The sequence below is a fragment of the Aulonocara sp. 'chitande type north' Nkhata Bay genome, linkage group LG16, assembly GCF_057382095.1.
Source record: "Aulonocara sp. 'chitande type north' Nkhata Bay isolate Kocher_YH1m ecotype deep benthic linkage group LG16, A_spYH_male_GT1.1, whole genome shotgun sequence".
In the NCBI taxonomy this organism is placed as follows: domain Eukaryota; kingdom Metazoa; phylum Chordata; class Actinopteri; order Cichliformes; family Cichlidae; genus Aulonocara; species Aulonocara sp. 'chitande type north' Nkhata Bay.
Genome location: NC_141359.1, coordinates 1,208,905 through 1,228,341, shown reverse-complemented (window position 1 = coordinate 1,228,341; position 19,437 = coordinate 1,208,905). Strand labels below are relative to the sequence as shown.

The window sequence follows — 19,437 nt, the reverse complement described above, 5'->3', positions numbered from 1 at the left end:
TGCTAAAACATAGTATTTCTACTAAATGTAGTATTTATGCTTAATCATAGTATTTCTATATATTTCTGCCTGGTCCCCAGGCAGCCAATCCTCTGTGAGGACTTAGACATTCAAATTTTCAAATCAGGTCCTGCACGGTTTCCCAGCCAATCATATATGTGTCCTGAGGCATTCAAATTTGCATATTGGGGACTTCATGGCTTCTAAGCCAGCCAATCATATCTGAGGGCTGAGGAATTCAAATCCACAAATCAGGGCCTGCACAGCTTCCCAGCCAGCCAATCATGTATGTGGGCTCCAGGTATTCAAATTTGCATATTGGGGAATTCGTGGCTTCTAAGTCAACAAGTCATCCGTGTCATATATCTCTAAAAATTCATATTTTAATGATAAATTGTCAACACTTGAAGATTCCCCCATCTCTTCTGAACAAAACGGTGTAAGAATGACCGTTCTAGCTCCTACGGTTAGGAAATTATGGTCATTTGTTTGAGGGGAGTCGTCATTATGAGAAATAGACTGCAATGATCCTGTGTCTCTCTGTGCTGCGTGTGTAAAAAGGATGCACCTGTTTTGGAGGGAAAGAGTGCACAGGCTCTCTGATTGGTGGATTCAAATTCAGCAGCTCCCAGGCTGACCTAGAAACTCACTTTTCTCTCTCTGTGTGTGTGTGTGTGTGTGTGTGTGTGTGTGTGTGTGTGTGTGTGTGTGTGTGTGTGTGTGACAGAGAGAGAGAGAGAGAGAGAGAAAGGCTTTTAATGGGATGATCTCATTCTAAGATTCAAATTCAATATATTTAGACTGGTTGACTGAATTGGATCTTGTGTGTGTGTCTCTCTGTGCATGTGTGTTTTCTTATGTGTACATATTTGTGATTGTGTGGCTGTTATAGATTTTTTTGCTGATTTTTTTCATTTAACAAGTATAGTTGAGGGACCTTCAGCATGTTCATCATTTTTTCAGCTGTCCATTTTTGCTTTTCCAATTTTTCTGTTTAAGTTATTACTATTGTGCTAAATCATACTATTTCTGCTATTTTATAAGATTTGTGCCAAATACCGTATTTTTGCCAAATATAGTATTTCTGATTAATTATAGTTTTTTCTACCAAATCATAGTACAGTATTTCTGCTTTTCATAGGGTTTGTGCTTAATATAGTATTTCTGCTAAATTATAGTATTTCTGCTTTTTATAGTATTTGTGCTAAATTATAGTATTTCTGCCAAATTATAATATTTGTGCTAAAACATAGTCTTAATTTAAAATTACAATATTCATAGTTCATCACAGTGTCTCTGGTAAATCACAATATTTCTGCTCTGTTGTACTATTTTTCTAAATCATAGTGTTTCTGTAATGTTTAAGTATTTTTGGCTAAATATATTCTTTCTGTTATCTTATACTATTTCTCCTAAATTCTTGTATTTTTGAGAAGTTATCATGTTTCTGGTAAGTTACAATATTTCTGCTAAATTCTGCTATGCTATTTCTGCCAAGTATTATGTTTCCTCTAAGATATTGCAGTTCTGCTAAGTTATTCCATTTTAGCAAACTTCTTTTGCTTCTGCAAAGTTTTTACAATTTCTGCAACTTTTCAGCTTTTTCAGCTAGTTTTTGCATACAGCTTCAGCTTTAAGCATCCACACTGCATTTTCGCAGGAAATGCAAATTTTTCTAGTTGTGTGGATGCTTAAGCATCCACACTATTGAGTTCCTGTTTCTCTTTATTCTTTATTATTATTATTATTATTATTCTAGTTGCTTCCGTACACTTTTCGCCGTTAAACTACTTCCACAATTTTCAGCCGATTTTCACCGTTCAAATTTTAAACTATTCAGCTATTTTTGCTAATTCCTGCTATGATTTTTGCTATTTTTAACTATTATACTTTTTAAAATATTCCACTTTTTTCCTTTAATTTGTCCCATTGAAATGAATGGGAAACTTCAGCAATTCTGCTAAAATTTGCTTGTTTTTGAAACTTAACTACTTCCTCATATTTTCACCTAGAACAACCATTCAAACTTTAAAATGTTCACAAATTATTGGGCTATTCAGGTATGATTCAGCTTTTTCAAATCTTTTACTGTTTTACTTTTATGCCTCTTAAAGTTTTGAGTTGCAAAATTGTGATTTTTCACAAAATACATGTGTTGTTATGGTTGCTATGCTCTTGGCTTCCAGTGTGCCACTGAAGGTTTTGCAATTTTCACTTCATGTCCGAACAACTTCCTGCTACTTGCTCAATTTTCACTCAACTTCCACAAATTATACATCAAAACGTAGGTATTTTTGCTGGCTTTCAGAAAATGTCACCATCATTGTTGTGGGATTTATAGAATTTTTGCAAATCTCCTCAGACTAACACAAGGTCAGAAAACTCTCCATATAAAGTGAATGGAGAGCTTGTTCAAAATCACCGCTGGATTTCTGTAATGAGAGGCATATTCGAATCGTCATATCTCCTTAACGAAGCAAAGTTAAGACATGAGGCTTGTCCCCGAATATCTTCAGACACCCCTGACGCTCACAATTCAAGAATTTCTTTCTCACCTATTACCGTTCTGAAATGAGTTGGACTTGTTTGAGGGTAGGAAATTCGTCCTTCGCTCAGATTTCTTCAGATTTCAAACTGTGGAAATGAACCACTTTTTTCTCTCGTCATAACTTTTTGTTGGATTTCCACAGAGACCTGAAAATTTCCATGATTGTTCACCAAAGCCTGCTGTCTCTTACGGTGAAAGAATGATATCGATACTCCAAATAGATTTCGAGTTAGAAAGCGTTGTTTGAGGGCAAGTCAAGGCAGTTTTTGCTTCGCTCTACTCAGTTATGGTGCATTAGAAGTCAAATATCTTTAATAATTCATATTTTAATGATAAATTGTAAACACTGGAAGATTCCCCCATCTCTTCTGAACAAAACGGTGTAAGAATGACCGCTCTAGCCCCTACGGTTTGGAAATTATGGTCATTTGTTTGAGGGGAGTCCTCACTATGAGAAATAGGCTGCAATAATCCTGTGCCTCTCTGTGCTGCGTGTGTAAAAAGAGGCACATGTTTTGGCGGGAAAAAGTACACAGGCTCTCTGATTGGTGGATTCAAATTCAGCAGCTCCCAGGCTGACCTAGAAACTTACTTCTCTCTCCCTGTGCATTTTTTTGCTGATTTTTTCATTTAACAAGTATATTTGAGGGACCCTCAGCATGTTCAGCATTTTTTCAGCTGTCCATTTTGCTTTTCCAATTTTTCTGTTTAACTTATTACTATTGTGCTAAATAATACTATTTCTGCTATTTTATAAGATTTGTGCCTAATATAGTATTTCTGCTAAATTACAATATTTCTGCTTTTTATACTATTTGTGCTAAAACATAGTATTTCTACTAAATGTAGTATTTATGCTTAATCATACTATTTCTGCTTTTTATGGGATTTGTGCCTAATATAGTATTTCTGCTTTTTATAGGATTTTTGCTCAAACATAGTATTTCTACTAAATGTAGTGTTTATGCTTAATCATCCTATTTCTGCTTTTTATAGGATTTGTGCTTAATATAGTATTTCTGCTAAATTATAGTATTTCTGCTTTTTATAGTATTTGTGCTAAAACATAGTATTTCTACTAAATGTAGTATTTATGCTTAATCATAGTATTTCTATATATTTCTGCCAGGTCCCCAGGCAGCCAATCCTCTGTGAGGACTGAGAAATTCAAATTTTCAAATCAGGGCCTGCACGGCTTCCCAGCCAATCATATATGTGTCCTGAGGCATTCAAATTTGCATATTGGGGCCTTCATGGCTTCTAAGCCAGCCAATCATATCTGAGGGCTGAGGAATTCAAATCCACAAATCAGGGCCTGCACGGCTTCCCAGCCAGCCAATCATATATGTGGTCTCAGGCATTCATATTTGCATATTGGGGAATTCGTTGCTTCTAAGTCAACAAGTCATCCATGTCATATATCTCTAAAAATTCACATTTTAATGATAAATTGTTAACACTGGAAGATTCCCCCATCTCTTCTGAACAAAACAGTGTAAGAATGACCGCTCTAGCCCCTACGGTTAGGAAATTATGGTCATTTGTTTGAGGGGAGTCCTCACTATGAGAAATAGGCTGCAATAATCCTGTGCCTCTCTGTGCTGCTGCGTGTGTAAAAAGATGCACCTGTTTTGGCGGGAAAACGTAAACAGCCACTCTGATTGGTGGATTTAAATTCGGCAGCTCTCTCCCTCTGTGTGTGTGTGTGTGTGTGTGTGTGTGTGTGTGTGTTTAGTGGGAGAGAGAGGACCCTGCCCTTATTTGGCAGCATGTCATTGTAGGATTTAAATTGAATATAGTTAGACTGGTTGACTGGATTAGAGCCTGTGTTTGTGTGTCCCTCTGTGCATTTGTGTTTCAATAAGTTATTACTATTCTGCTAAATCATAGTATTTCTGGTACTTTTCGGTACTTGTGCTAAATACAGTATTTCTGCTAAATCATACTATTTCTGCTTTTCATAAGATTTATGCCTAATATAGTATTTCTGCTAAATTATAGTATTTCTGCTTTTTATAGGATTTGTGCCTAACATAGTATTTCTGCTAAATTATAGTATTTCTGCTTTTTATAGGATTTGTGCCTAACATAGTATTTCTGCTAAATTATAGTATTTCTGCTTTTTATACTATTTGTTCTAAATTATAGTATTTCTGCTTTTTATAGGATTTGTGCTTAATATAGTATTTCTGCTAAATTATAGTTTTTCTTCTTTTTATAATATTTGTGCTAAAACATAGTATTTCTACTAAATGTAGTATTTATGCTTAATAATAGTATTTCTATATATTTCTGCCAGGTCCCCAGGCAGCCAATCCTCTGTGAGGACTGAGACATTCAAATTTTCAAATCAGGGCCTGCACAGTTTCCCAGCCAATCAAATAAGTGTCCTGAGGCATTCAAATTTGCATATTGGGGCCTTCGTGGCTTCTAAGCCAGCCAATCATATCTGAGGGCTGAGGAATTCAAATCCACAAATCAGGGCCTGCACGGCTTCCCAGCCAGCCAATCACATATGTGGTCTCAGGCATTCAAATTTGCATATTGGGGAATTCGTGGCTTCTAAGTCAACAAGTCATCCATGTCATATATCTCTAAAAATTCATATTTTAATATTAAATTGTCAACACTTGAAGATTCCCCCATCTCTTCTGAACAAAACGGTGTAAGAATGACCGTTCTAGCCCCTACGGTTAGGAAATTACGGTCATTTGTTTGAGGGGAGTCGTCACTATGAGAAATAGGCTGCAATAATCCTGTGCCTCTCTGTGCTGCGTGTGTAAAAAGAGGCACCTGTTTTGGCGGGAAAAAGTACACAGGCTCTCTGATTGGTGGATTCAAATTCAGCAGCTCCCAGGCTGACCTAGAAACTTACTTCTCTCTCCCTGTGTGTGTGTGTGTGTGTGTGTGTGTGTGTGTGTGTGTGTGTGTGTGACAGAGAGAGAGAGAGAGAGAGAGAGAAAGGCTTTTAATGGGATGATCTCATTCTAAGATTTAAATTCAATATATTTAGACTGGTTGACTGAATTGGATCTTGTGTGTGGGTCTCTCTGTGCATGTGTGTTTCCTCATGTGTACATATTTGTGATTGTGTGGCTGTAATAAATTTTTTTGCAGATTTTTGTCATTTAACAAGTATATTTGAGGGACCCTCAGCATGTTCAGCATTTTTTCAGCTGTCCATTTTGCTTTTCCAATTTTTCTGTTTAACTTATTACTATTGTGCTAAATCATACTATTTCTGCTATTTTATAAGATTTGTGCTTAATATACTATTTCTGCTTTTATAGGATTTGTGCTTAATATAGTATTTCTGCTAAATGTAGTATTTATGCTTAATCATACTATTTCTGCTTTTTATAGTATTTGTGCTTAATATAGTATTTCTGCTAAATTTAGTATTTCTGATTAATTATAGTTTTTCTACTAAATCATAGTACAGTATTTCTGCTTTTTATGGGATTTGTGCTAAAACAAAGTATTTCTACTAAATGTAGTATTTGTGCTTAATCATACCATTTCTGCTTTTTATAGGATTTGTGCTTAATATAGTATTTCTGCTAAATTATAGTATTTCTGCCAAATTATAATATTTGTGCTAAAACATAGTCTCAATTTAAAATTACAATATTCATAGTTCATCACAGTGTCTCTGGTAAATCACAATATTTCTGCTCTGTTGTACTATTTTTCTAAATCATAGTGTTTCTGTAATGTTTAAGTATTTTTGGCTAAATATATTCTTTCTGTTATCTTATACTATTTCTCCTAAATTCTTGTATTTTTGAGAAGTTATCATGTTTCTGGTAAGTTACAATATTTCTGCTAAATTCTGCTATGCTATTGTATTTCTGCCAAGTATTATGTTTCCTCTAAGATATTGCAGTTCTGCTAAGTTATTCCATTTTAGCAAACTTCTTTTGCTTCTGCAAAGTTTTTACAATTTCTGCAACTTTTCAGCTTTTTCAGCTACTTTTTGCATACAGCTTCAGCTTTAAGCATCCACACTGCATTTTCGCAGGAAATGCAAATTTTTCTAGTTGTGTGGATGCTTTAAGCATCCACACTATTGAGTTCCTGTTTCTCTTTATTCTTTATACTTTATTCTAGTTGCTTCCGTACACTTTTTGGCACTTAACTACTTCCACAATTTTCAGCCGATTTTCACCGTTCAAATTTTAAACTATTCTGCTTCTTCTGCTAATGTGCGCTATGACTTTTGCTATTTTTAACTATTATACTTTTTAAAATATTAAGCTTTTTTCCTTTAATTTGTCCCATTGAAATGAATGGGAAACTTCAGCAATTCTGCTAAAATTTGCTTGTTTTTGAAACTTAACTACTTCCTCATATTTTCACCTAGAACAACCATTCAAATTTTAAAATGTTCACAAATTATTGGGCTATTCAGGTATGATTCAGCTTTTTCAAATCTTTTACTGTTTTACTTTTATGCCTCTTAAAGTTTTGAGTTGCAAAATTGTGATTTTTCACAAAATACATGTGTTGTTATGGTTGCTATGCTCTTGGCTTCCAGTGTGCCACTGAAGGTTTTGCAATTTTCACTTCATGTCCGAACAACTTCCTGCTACTTGCTCAATTTTCACTCAACTTCCACAAATTATACATCAAAACGTAGGTATTTTTGCTGGCTTTCAGAAAATGTCACCATCATTGTTGTGGGATTTATAGAATTTTTGCAAATCTCCTCAGACTAACACAAGGTCAGAAAACTCTCCATATAAAGTGAATGGAGAGCTTGTTCAAAATCACCGCTGGATTTCTGTAATGAGAGGCATATTCGAATCGTCATATCTCCTTAACGAAGCAAAGTTAAGACATGAGGCTTGTCCCCGAATATCTTCAGACACCCCTGACGCTCACAATTCAAGAATTTCTTTCTCACCTATTACCGTTCTGAAATGAGTTGGACTTGTTTGAGGGTAGGAAATTCGTCCTTCGCTCAGATTTCTTCAGATTTCAAACTGTGGAAATGAACCACTTTTTTCTCTCGTCATAACTTTTTGTTGGATTTCCACAGAGACCTGAAAATTTCCATGATTGTTCACCAAAGCCTGCTGTCTCTTACGGTGAAAGAATGATATCGATACTCCAAATAGATTTCGAGTTAGAAAGCGTTGTTTGAGGGCAAGTCAAGGCAGTTTTTGCTTCGCTCTACTCAGTTATGGTGCATTACAAGTCAAATATCTTTAATAATTCATATTTTAATGATAAATTGTAAACACTGGAAGATTCCCCCATCTCTTCTGAACAAAACGGTGTAAGAATGACCGCTCTAGCCCCTACGGTTTGGAAATTATGGTCATTTGTTTGAGGGGAGTCCTCACTATGAGAAATAGGCTGCAATAATCCTGTGCCTCTCTGTGCTGCGTGTGTAAAAAGAGGCACATGTTTTGGCGGGAAAAAGTACACAGGCTCTCTGATTGGTGGATTCAAATTCAGCAGCTCCCAGGCTGACCTAGAAACTTACTTCTCTCTCCCTGTGCATTTTTTTGCTGATTTTTTCATTTAACAAGTATATTTGAGGGACCCTCAGCATGTTCAGCATTTTTTCAGCTGTCCATTTTGCTTTTCCAATTTTTCTGTTTAACTTATTACTATTGTGCTAAATAATACTATTTCTGCTATTTTATAAGATTTGTGCCTAATATAGTATTTCTGCTAAATTACAATATTTCTGCTTTTTATACTATTTGTGCTAAAACATAGTATTTCTACTAAATGTAGTATTTATGCTTAATCATACTATTTCTGCTTTTTATGGGATTTGTGCCTAATATAGTATTTCTGCTTTTTATAGTACTTTTGCTCAAACATAGTATTTCTACTAAATGTAGTGTTTATGCTTAATCATCCTATTTCTGCTTTTTATAGGATTTGTGCTTAATATAGTATTTCTGCTAAATTATAGTATTTCTGCTTTTTATAGTATTTGTGCTAAAACATAGTATTTCTACTAAATGTAGTATTTATGCTTAATCATAGTATTTCTATATATTTCTGCCAGGTCCCCAGGCAGCCAATCCTCTGTGAGGACTGAGAAATTCAAATTTTCAAATCAAGGCCTGCACGGCTTCCCAGCCAATCATATATGTGTCCTGAGGCATTCAAATTTGCATATTGGGGCCTTCATGGCTTCTAAGCCAGCCAATCATATCTGAGGGCTGAGGAATTCAAATCCACAAATCAGGGCCTGCACGGCTTCCCAGCCAGCCAATCATATATGTGGTCTCAGGCATTCATATTTGCATATTGGGGAATTCGTGGCTTCTAAGTCAACAAGTCATCCATGTCATATATCTCTAAAAATTCACATTTTAATGATAAACTGTTAACACTGGAAGATTCCCCCATCTCTTCTGAACAAAACAGTGTAAGAATGACCGCTCTAGCCCCTACGGTTAGGAAATTATGGTCATTTGTTTGAGGGGAGTCCTCACTATGAGAAATAGGCTGCAATAATCCTGTGCCTCTCTGTGCTGCTGCGTGTGTAAAAAGATGCACCTGTTTTGGCGGGAAAACGTAAACAGCCACTCTGATTGGTGGATTTAAATTTGGCAGCTCTCTCCCTCTGTGTGTGTGTGTGTGTGTGTGTGTGTGTGTGTGTGTGTGTGTGTGTGTGTGTGTGTGTGTGTGTTTAGTGGGAGAGAGAGGACCCTGCCCTTATTTTGCAGCATGTCATTGTAGGATTTAAATTGAATATAGTTAGACTGGTTGACTGGATTAGAGCCTGTGTTTGTGTGTCCCTCTGTGCATTTGTGTTTCAATAAGTTATTACTATTCTGCTAAATCATAGTATTTCTGGTACTTTTCGGTACTTGTGCTAAATACAGTATTTCTGCTAAATTATAGTATTTCTGCTTTTTATAGGATTTGTGCTTAATATACTAGTTCTGCTTTTTATAGGATTTGTGCTTAATATACTATTTCTGCTTTTTATAGGATTTGTGCTTAATATACTAGTTCTGCTTTTTATAGGATTTCTGCTTAATATACTAGTTCTGCTTTTTATAGGATTTGTGCTTAATATACTATTTCTGCTTTTTATAGGATTTGTGCTTAATATACTAGTTCTGCTTTTTATAGGATTTCTGCTTAATATACTAGTTCTGCTTTTTATAGGATTTGTGCTTAATATACTATTTCTGCTTTTTATAGAATTTATGCTTAATCATACTATTTCTATATATTTCTGCCAGGTCCCCAGGCAGCCAATCCTCTGTGAGGACTCAGACATTCAAGTATACAGATCACAGCCTGCACGGCCTCCCAGCCAGCCAATCATATCTGAGGTCTCCCGTTTCCTCTCTCGTCATATCTCAGCGACAGATGTACAGAGAGCAATGAAAATCGCAGTCAAAGTACACCAAAGTCCGCTGATTCAGCCAGTAGAAGAATTATGCTTCTAGTCCACCTAGTTTTTTAGTTACACAACGTTTTGTAACTCCAAAAAACGGTGTTTTTCGCCTCTCACCGCGATCTAATTCTGACTCCTCATCAGCCTGTTTTTCCAAAGCGGCCGCTCTCTTTCCCAGTGGCGCAGTTGGTAATGACACGGCTCTGCAAGCCAAAGATCGTGGGTTCGATTCCACCTTGGTCAACATGTTTTTTTTTCCCTACAAATTAATACACTGTCACAGACCAGTAATTCATATTCATCATTTATTACAATTCTGCAAACTTTTATGATTTTACCAGCTTTTGATAATATGGACCTCACATTCTTGTTAACACTCCATGGCACAAATACTCTTCCCTTTAGGCTCTGTGTATGTGTGTGTGTGTATCAATATTTCTCCCATTTTAAAGTATTACTCCTCCATAATTGTATTTCTGTTCAATCAAAGTACTTTTACTACATCTTAGTACTTCTGCTCAATAATAGTATTTCTGCTAAATCATAGTATTTTTGCCAAATCATGATTTTTGTGCCAAATCATAACATTTGTGTTATGTTAAAGTATTACTACTAATTGGAGGAATTTCTGTCATGTTACAGTATATGTGCTAAATATAGTATTTCTGCCAAATCATACAATTTCTACTATGTTATATTTTTCTTTCTAAATACAGCATTTCTGCTATATAATTGTATTTCTGCTTTTTATACTATTTGTGCCTAACATAGTATTTCTGCTAAATTATAGTATTTCTGCTTTTTATACTGTTTGTGCCTAATATAGTATTTCTGCTTTTTATAGGATTTGTGTTTAACCTTCAGAGGTCCTTAGGGACATTTATTGTCTTTTGCATTTTTAATTTTAATATAGTATTTCTGCTAAATTATAGTATTTCTGCTTTTTATAGGATTTGTGCTAAAACATAGTATTTCTACTAAATGTAGTATTTATGCTTAATCATACTATTTCTATATATTACTATTCTGCTAAATCATACTATTTCTGCTTTTCATAGAATTTGTGCCTAATATAGTATTTCTGCTAAATTACAGTATTTCTGCTTTTTATACTATTTGTGCTAAAACATAGTATTTCTACTAAATGTAGTATTTATGCTTAATCATACTATTTGCATATTGGGGAATTCGTGGCTTCTAAGTCAACAAGTCATCCATGTCATATATCTCTAAAAATTCACATTTTAATGATAAATTGTCAACACTTGAAGATTCCCCCATCTCTTCTGAACAAAACGGTGCAGTGACCGTTCTAGCCCTTACGGTTAGGAAATTATGGTCATTTGTTTTGAGGGGAATCCTTAATGGATAATGTTTATATATATATATATTTGTCTTTAAAACATCTTTGCAGACTGACTGTCCTGGACTGGTTGTTGTTGTTTTTTTTTCAGGTCTGGTGAACTCAGCTCTTTGGTGTTGGTGTTCAGGAGTAGAGCCTTCTAATAATATTTATTCAAGTTATAGATTTAAAGTTCTGCGAGTTTTTTCTGTAGCAAATAAATATTGTATAGAATATTTAAAATCACCTACATTTTTGATGTTTACAATGCCCATTGTGTGTAATACTGGAATTTCCTACTACCCGTGAACGCCTCATCTTTTACCTGACTGCCGGACATCCGCCTTTCCGCACACTTCGCTGAGTCCGCTCTGGGTGAGTGCTGCTGCTCTGCTTCTCCTCTTCTCTCCTAAATGTTTATAGTCTGTTTGTGCGATTTAACGAGTTCTTTTAGTGATTTATAAAGCCAACCGAGGTATAACTCATATTAGAGTAACACAGTGGTTGCTTTTTCTTAGTGAAACTTTGTCATTTTTGTATGTAAAAGGAGTGTTTGATGAGCTAACAACCCGATGCTAATGCCTAGCGCTCCTTTGAGCCCAGTGTGAAATGAAAATTTGACTGTGAACCACGGTTATCGTGTTGTTTTATTAATTACATTTGGTGTGTTTGTCAGTCTGTTACATAAGGTGCAGTTAGTTCTCTTCACAAATCAGTTGGTTAAAACAGCCTCATTCTTTATGCTGTAAAGTTTTTAACCAACCGCCATCTTAGATTCAGTGTCAGCTGTCGGCAAGATCAAAGGAGCCATTTTATCGCCTCTGACCGAACACGGGAGAAAAAGAGTCACGTTTGTCCAGGTCTTGTGGATTAATTAAGAGAAAGGAGGGGGGGAGAAACTGAGGATTAAACATAGGCTATGTCCCCACATACACGGGTATTTTTGAAAACTGAGACTTTACGTTTTCGTTTTAAAAAACAATCCCGTCCACACATAAACGCAGAAATGAAGGAAAACTCTGCTAGGAACATACCAAAGCAACAGGTGGCGATATATTCCTAAAGTGTAGAAATGTTGGCCAATCAGAAGTCTAGAAGCCTCGGTGGGAAATAGCAAACAAAGATGGGGCATAAAAGCAGAACAGAGTCATATGTGTGGGGGGACAGTAACTGTGTGCGTATATGTAAGCATTTAAACACTGCAGAGAGAACAATTAACAGTAACCGTATTGTAGAAATGCATTTCATTGAAACAATAACGTGGCGCACAGTGTGACGTCAAAAAAGGTGCTGCGTTTTCTCCGTTTCCCTGTCCACACATAAATGCAAAAACGGAGTTTTCAAAAATATCCTGGCAAGCGTTTTTAGTTTTTCAGTGACCGAAAACGCCGTTTAAGTGTGGACGAAAGGTGCAAACGGATAGAAAAATCTCCATTTTCAAAAGTACCTGTGTACATGTGGACATAGCCCAAGAATATTAAGAACTCCTAATTTGTAGACTTTAATTTTTAAGAACTGTTTAACAAGGCTTGTTTGTGCCAACCTAAATCTGCAGCACAGTTTAAATTCTCACTTTGTGGAAAATTAATGAAATAAACAACAGCCCACCTTCACATAAATAAAATATGGCAGTATATTATTAGTAGTATGGTACATAGATATTTATTTTAAAACTACAGCATATTTAATGATACTATGTGCAGTTGGTAATATTTTAGGAAGTAGAATTTGAATGCAGACCACCTCAAATATTAAAGCCTTAAAAATATACACCGTGCAGTTTTTCATGTATGAGTGTTTTGCAATCTTAAATGAGATGTAGACCAAAGAAAACAGAGGAGAGTTGTTGTTTGTATTCCAGCTGTAGTAAACAAAGAAGTTTAGTGAATCTTTTTGACAACAGAGAGTGATGCAGTATTGATGCTGATTTGAGTTTTCTGATCCTGTACTTTTGTTCTTTGTCTTTTGTTACACAGAGTGAACTAGAAGCTTGGTTTTGCCTTTGCTGGTAAGTAAACAGTGATTGTAACTGAAGCAATATGAAATTGGGATTGTGTAACATGTTTAGCAATTTATATACAATAGTTTGGCTTTCTGTGATATCTTGCCATTTGCTCATGGGCAAAAACACATTTAGGATTTATAAGCAGTAAAGCCCCCCCCCCCCCCCCCCCCCCCCCCTACTAGATCTCTGAGTGTCCCTAAAAATGTCCCTGAAGTTTAATAGGCCATTTATGTCTAATTTTAATTTTAAAGGCTTATCAAAGCATTTCTCTAGTAATTATTGTTTTTATTACACATGTTAAGGCCATTTGAGACTCTGCAATTAAATTTTGCCCTCTTTAGACTAAAGTGAGTTCATTTTGTCTGAGGTACAGTGCTGGGAAAATTCTTTTTTTTCCTTGCAGATTTATTTTGTTCAAGCTTTTTTGTCACATGTTTCAAATCATCTAACAGGGATGATATGAATAAATACAAAAAAGCATTTTAAAGTGATGATTTCACGTATGAAGCAGAGAAAACCAAACCAGAGCTATCTGTTCTAATGTGAGAACATGCTGGTCTCTAATACCCAGTTGTGGAAGCCCTGATACGAAGAACTACCATCAAGCATTTATAGTATCAAGTATTATTTGTGATTGTTGCATGCTTTGAAACTGTGATGTTATCATTTGATCAAGTGTGCAATGCGAGCAAATCATTGCTTGTGGTATCTGCTGTGTTATGTAATAGCACCAAAGTATTAGAGCTTTACGTTAATGAGGAATTTCTGTGGCTTATTGCAGATCGATAAAACGACACATCACCTTAATAAAGACAGAAATCTTTAATAAGGTGCAGAAAGAGAAGATCGGGTGTTTATAGTAAAGCTGTTGTAAACAAAGAATTTAACAGATTTTTTTTTTCACTACAGATTGTGATGCAGTATTGACTCTGATGCTGATTTTAGTTGTCTGATTCTGTATTTTTGTTCTTTTGTTACAGAGTGAAACAGAACTTTGGTTTTGCGTTTGCTGGTAAGTAAGCAGCAATTGTAACTGCAGTAATATGACATTGTCACTGTGTAACATGTTTAGCAACTTACCTAACGTAGTTTGGTTTTTGTGAGATTACCATTTATTGATGGGCAAAATCAAATGGTCAGAATTTATAACTTGTAGCAGCAAAGGCCCCACACATGACCTCTGACTGTCCCTGAAGTTTAACAGGCCATTTGTGTCTGATTTTTATGTTTGAACACAAACAACTGTTTTTATACAGTTGTTTGTGTTCTCCGTTTGTTTGTGGATTTACGTAGCAGAGCACCACAGTTGTTGATTTATATCTTCACTCATATTCTGCTTATGTATTGATAATTTCCCCCAGGGATCAATAAAGTATTCTGATTCTGATTCTGATGTATTAAAGTCAGACCACTATAGAAGTATTTTTGCCTGAGTGAACAGAAGTGGTAGGTTAAACATTTAAGCAATAATAAAAAAACTCAGAGAACCAGAGTTGTGAGTAGGCAATGTTGTGTATGTTAAAGCCTGTGTGTAATTTATATACAATAAGTTTAAATCAGTTTCTTAATAATTTGCTTGATACATTGTGTTTAAAATTTTATATAAAAGGGAAATATTGCAAAATACAAAAAGATTCCTGCCAACAGGTACAATGGAAGGACTTTTTATTATAATTTTTGTAATTGCAAAATGGTGTGCCACTGTTGTTACTATAACATGTCAGAATTTACATGTATTTTAGGATTTACATATTCAGATCAGAACTAAAACCTGGTGAGGTTTTCCGTTGATTCTAACAGTTGTGGTTTTTCCACACTTTATTAAGCACTGACTTGTGATAGAAAATGATGGAGCTAAAAAGCCATAATCTGTACCAACAAATATTGGTGCCTCTTCTTTGCACTTCTGTAGTATGCATGCCTTTATTACACATGTTATCACCATGTGAGACTCTGTAACTGAAGTTTGTCCTCTTCAGACTACAGTGAGTTCATAAAGGCTTGGAGAAATTGAGGATTTTACTAGTTATTTCATGTCACAGTAAATTGGATTGTGTGCGAAGAGGTTCAACAGTCTAAGTCATTAAACAGTGATCTGATGTGTTGTTTCCTTTCTCTAGGATACTGATCTGATCGTCTCAAGTCTGGTAAGTATAGGTTTTGTCTGCAGTACAGTGCTGAGAAAGGTCTTTCTTCCTTGCAGATTTATTTTGTTTATGCTTTTTTCACGTTTCAAATCATCTAACAAGGATGACCTGGATAAATACAAAAAGCAGTTTTAAAGTGATGATTTCATTTTTGAACCAGAACAACCTGGTCTAATGTAAAAACATGTTGGTCTCTAATACCCAGCTGTGGATGCCCTGATAGCAACAATTACCATCAAGCATTTACAGTAACTGGTAATGACTGGTTTACATCACTGGTTGATTTTGGTCCACTATAATTTCAGAATTGTCATAATTAGATCCAAACAGGACAGGCAAAAAAAGAAAAGAAAAAAGTCTTAATTAAGGCCCAATATAGGGTTTTCAAGTCATACCAAGAATCTTAATTTCATTAAAGTCCAGACTGATTCGTTTACACCATGTGTTTTGTTTCATTCATTCAATTGGACTTGCTTGTGTGCTTCAGATCCTAAGTGTGATTAAACTTAAGCCCAGGACCTGATGAGTTGATGTAGGTCCTGAAGTAGTAAAGGAACTCTGGGACATCACAGTAACAGCACCATGTTTGACTTTAATGCTGGTGTTTTTCTCTCACTATAGATGATTCAGTTTAGTGCAGTTAGTCAGCACAGCTGTTGGTTATCATCGAGATATTATTAGGCAACTTGTTTTTGCCTGTTCAGCTACAACGTCTGGGAGGGTTTCTGTTTTCTGGGGTCTCCAGATCCTTAGAAATCTCTTTGTAAACCTTTACAGAACTATATGTGTTTGTTTCACATTAGAGCAGCTCACGACTAGCAGTTTAGGGACAATTAAATATTCACATAGGACAGGGGTCTCAAACTCCACTCTTCAAGGGCCGGTGTCCTGAAGCTTTTCCATGCGTCCCTGTTACAAAACACCTGAATAACATTTGTAGGTCATTAGTGAGAGGATAGAATTTCACTGTGTGCTGAAGTGACATCCCCTAAGACTACTCAAATTTAAGTAATTTAAGTGTTTGGAAAAATGTCCTTCTAAAAGTACTTTCATTGCGTCATGTTCATTCACTCATGAGCTGCTATAACATGAATCAAATGGCTGAATTACCACCTCAGCATGCAGTCACGTTCTGTAGAGTTTTGCTAATGACCTACTAATGTTATTCAGGTGTGTTGCAACAGGGACACATAGAAAAGTTTCTGGACACCAGGCCTTAAGGACCAGAGTTTGAGACCACTGGTGGTAGGACATTGTGGATTTCAAAAGCTTCTTCCCTTAAATCACTGCCTAAAAACTGCTTTTTGTAATTTGTCATAATGACTTGCAAAATATAGGTGGGATGAAAACATAAACATAAGACATTTTATAGTGGCCTGATATTTTTATCAAGGCTGTTTTTTGAAAATAATCCTGCCCTAATTTACAAAAGATGAACTGTGTCTGAAAGTCATGTTTGTTTGTTTGTTTAAGAAATGTGGGAATCTCCAGCAAAGATCTTACATGCAACAGCTCAGATACAGCACTCACTTCTGTTCTTTTTTTTATCATGAAATGATCTACAAAGAAATTATCATCATACTAAATTTTGCTAATTAGGCCTTTATATCAGCTATGATACGTTTATTATAGATTTAGTGTAGTGCTTATTGCTGTGTATCAAACATGCCCCAAATGTGACTGAAATATGTAGAAACTGCTGTGTAGAAACTAGCTGTCTCCAAATTTCTCATTTTGCCAAAATTCATACAGAGTGGCCTGAAACTGTCTGCTGTAACCTCAGTGTGTTGGTTTTGTTGGACCATATAATATTTACAGTAAGTTACTGTAGCAGCACGTCTTGGTTTGAGTTTATAGACTTAGTTTATTGTTTTAATAGAACGTAAAAATGTCCTTATAACAGTTCCACCATCATTTGTTAAACATTGTCATTCTGTTCACTCCAATAATTTACTGTAGAAGTCTTTAGTATTTAAAGCCCTACATGTACTGTATTTTTGAGATTATAAGGCATAATGTCAATAAACAAGCCTGTTTTTAAGGCAGATTAAGCCAAACAAACAGTCAGATAAGTCAAACTTTATTCAAGTCATTCATAAACAACTCTCAACACTGTTCAGTTGTAACACATAAAATACAGAACAATACACTCACTTTTTCAGTTCATTCCTCATCCACAAATTCATCAAACTCTTCATGGGTTGATCAGTTTGAAATCTGCTTCTTAAGCATGTCTCTTAGCACGTGCCAGGTCCTTGTACACACACCATAATGTTATGTTGAAGCACCGTACGAATTACTCTACGAGGGTCCTGACTATGGTAGCCATAATGCTCTGACAATACATCAAGCAGCGCAGCTTTGTAGCTTACCGAAGTATTACTAAAATATTTGACAGAATTTTGAGCGCTGTGTACCACAGAAATCCCGTTTGAGGTCAGTAAGCATAACCAGAATCGATACGCTAGGCACATTGTATGTTTTTGAGATAATGACAGGATTTTAGGTGTGCCATATAGTCTGAAGAATATGGTAAATCCAAGCATGTTGGAAATATGACTAATTCCAGGCCTTTTGTGTCTTACAGGTGACCTGCTGCAGAAGATCCTCTCTCTCTCTATCATTATAAGCAATTCTGTCTATCCTATCACTCTCCCAACTCTATCTAATTTGAAAGCCATTCTATCTTGTATCCCTCTCTCTACTGCTCTATCTAATTTGAAAGCCATTCTATCTTGTATCCCTCTCTCTACCGCTCTATCTAATTTGAAAGCCATTCCATCTTGTATCCCTCTATCTCTACTGCTCTATCTAATTTGAGAATCCAAGTTTTCAGAAATCCTTTTCAGAATCCAATCTATCTGTTACAGAATTCTGAGAGATCTCTGCTCTCACTGCTCTTTCTTTCCTGTCTTTAAACTCTCTCACATTCAGTCATTTTGCTGGAAATTACAAGTTGAATATACAGTAGTAGAATTACAGTACAGTAGAACTTTTAGTAGAAACTACTTACACAGCCCTACATTTGTCATTTTAATTTTGCATTAGACTTTAGTTTGGACTGCTAGTTTGGCTTACTTTGATCAATTGTATAAAATATCACCTTTTTATAAGTTTATTTGTAATAAGATAATCTGGTTATTTTGTAATACATACATTCAGATAAATAATAAATTAGATCCAGTCTGTTAGTCTGTTTCATTGGCTATAACATTTGACTGCAAGTTTATAGTACTATTATTTAAGGACAAACCCATTTTGTCACTCAGTGTAAGTATTCAGTTAGTATTGTCATCGAGAAGCGCCTGAGGACTTCCTGTTTCCTGACTGCTGCAGAAAATCCAGCTGGAGAATCCTCATCACCAGTCATCTTATCACCACACCACCAAAGCTCCATATATTTGATTTCAATTTTAGATATCTGAAAGATTTACATAAACTCCCCTAAGAGCTAAGACTTTTAATATAGCCTGTTGATTGTTGAGATTTATTCTGCATATCATTTTACAGAAGTTGTAATTATTTACCAGTCTGGTTAAAAAAATATAAGTAAAATTATACAGTTTCAAAAAGAGCTACAATAAAACAGATCAAATTGTTTCCAGAGAACTTTGAATTTCCTTTATTTTGAGTTTGGAGTAGAAAATCAGCTTTTTATATATAATAGTACATTTCTCAGATTTAACAGTAATTTGAGGAGTTATACGTTTTTCTGTGTTTCAAGGTTCAGTTTTGTTTACATTTGTGTATAACCACATATAAGCTCCAGGTTGTACTTCAGCAAAATGCCAAGAAAAGGTCAAAGGTCGCAGTCCCAGAAGCTTAGATGGCAAAAGCAGAAAGAACAGCTGAATGTTTCTCAGAGCAGTGAGCAGGTAAAGGTGTGTGTTTCAACTTTTCCCAGCACTGAAGTGCAGAGCAGTGTTCAGACAGCCACAGTGTCTTATGCAGATGTGGTAAAGAGAAGTGTTCCCTCAGTGTCTGTCCCAGAGCCTGAAGTTATGCAGCTAATCCAGA

General features: G+C 35.6%; 1 long non-coding RNA gene across 1 annotated transcript; it reads left to right on the top strand.

Moving 5' to 3' along the window:
- The first annotated feature begins 11,353 nt into the window (after positions 1 to 11,353).
- On the top strand, positions 11,354 to 18,618 carry LOC147310748 (uncharacterized). Its single transcript, XR_015125337.1, has 5 exons — positions 11,354 to 11,643; positions 13,245 to 13,276; positions 14,254 to 14,285; positions 15,394 to 15,420; positions 18,008 to 18,618. It is a non-coding gene; the product is annotated as an uncharacterized LOC147310748 (long non-coding RNA).
- Positions 18,619 to 19,437: the final 819 nt, after the last annotated feature.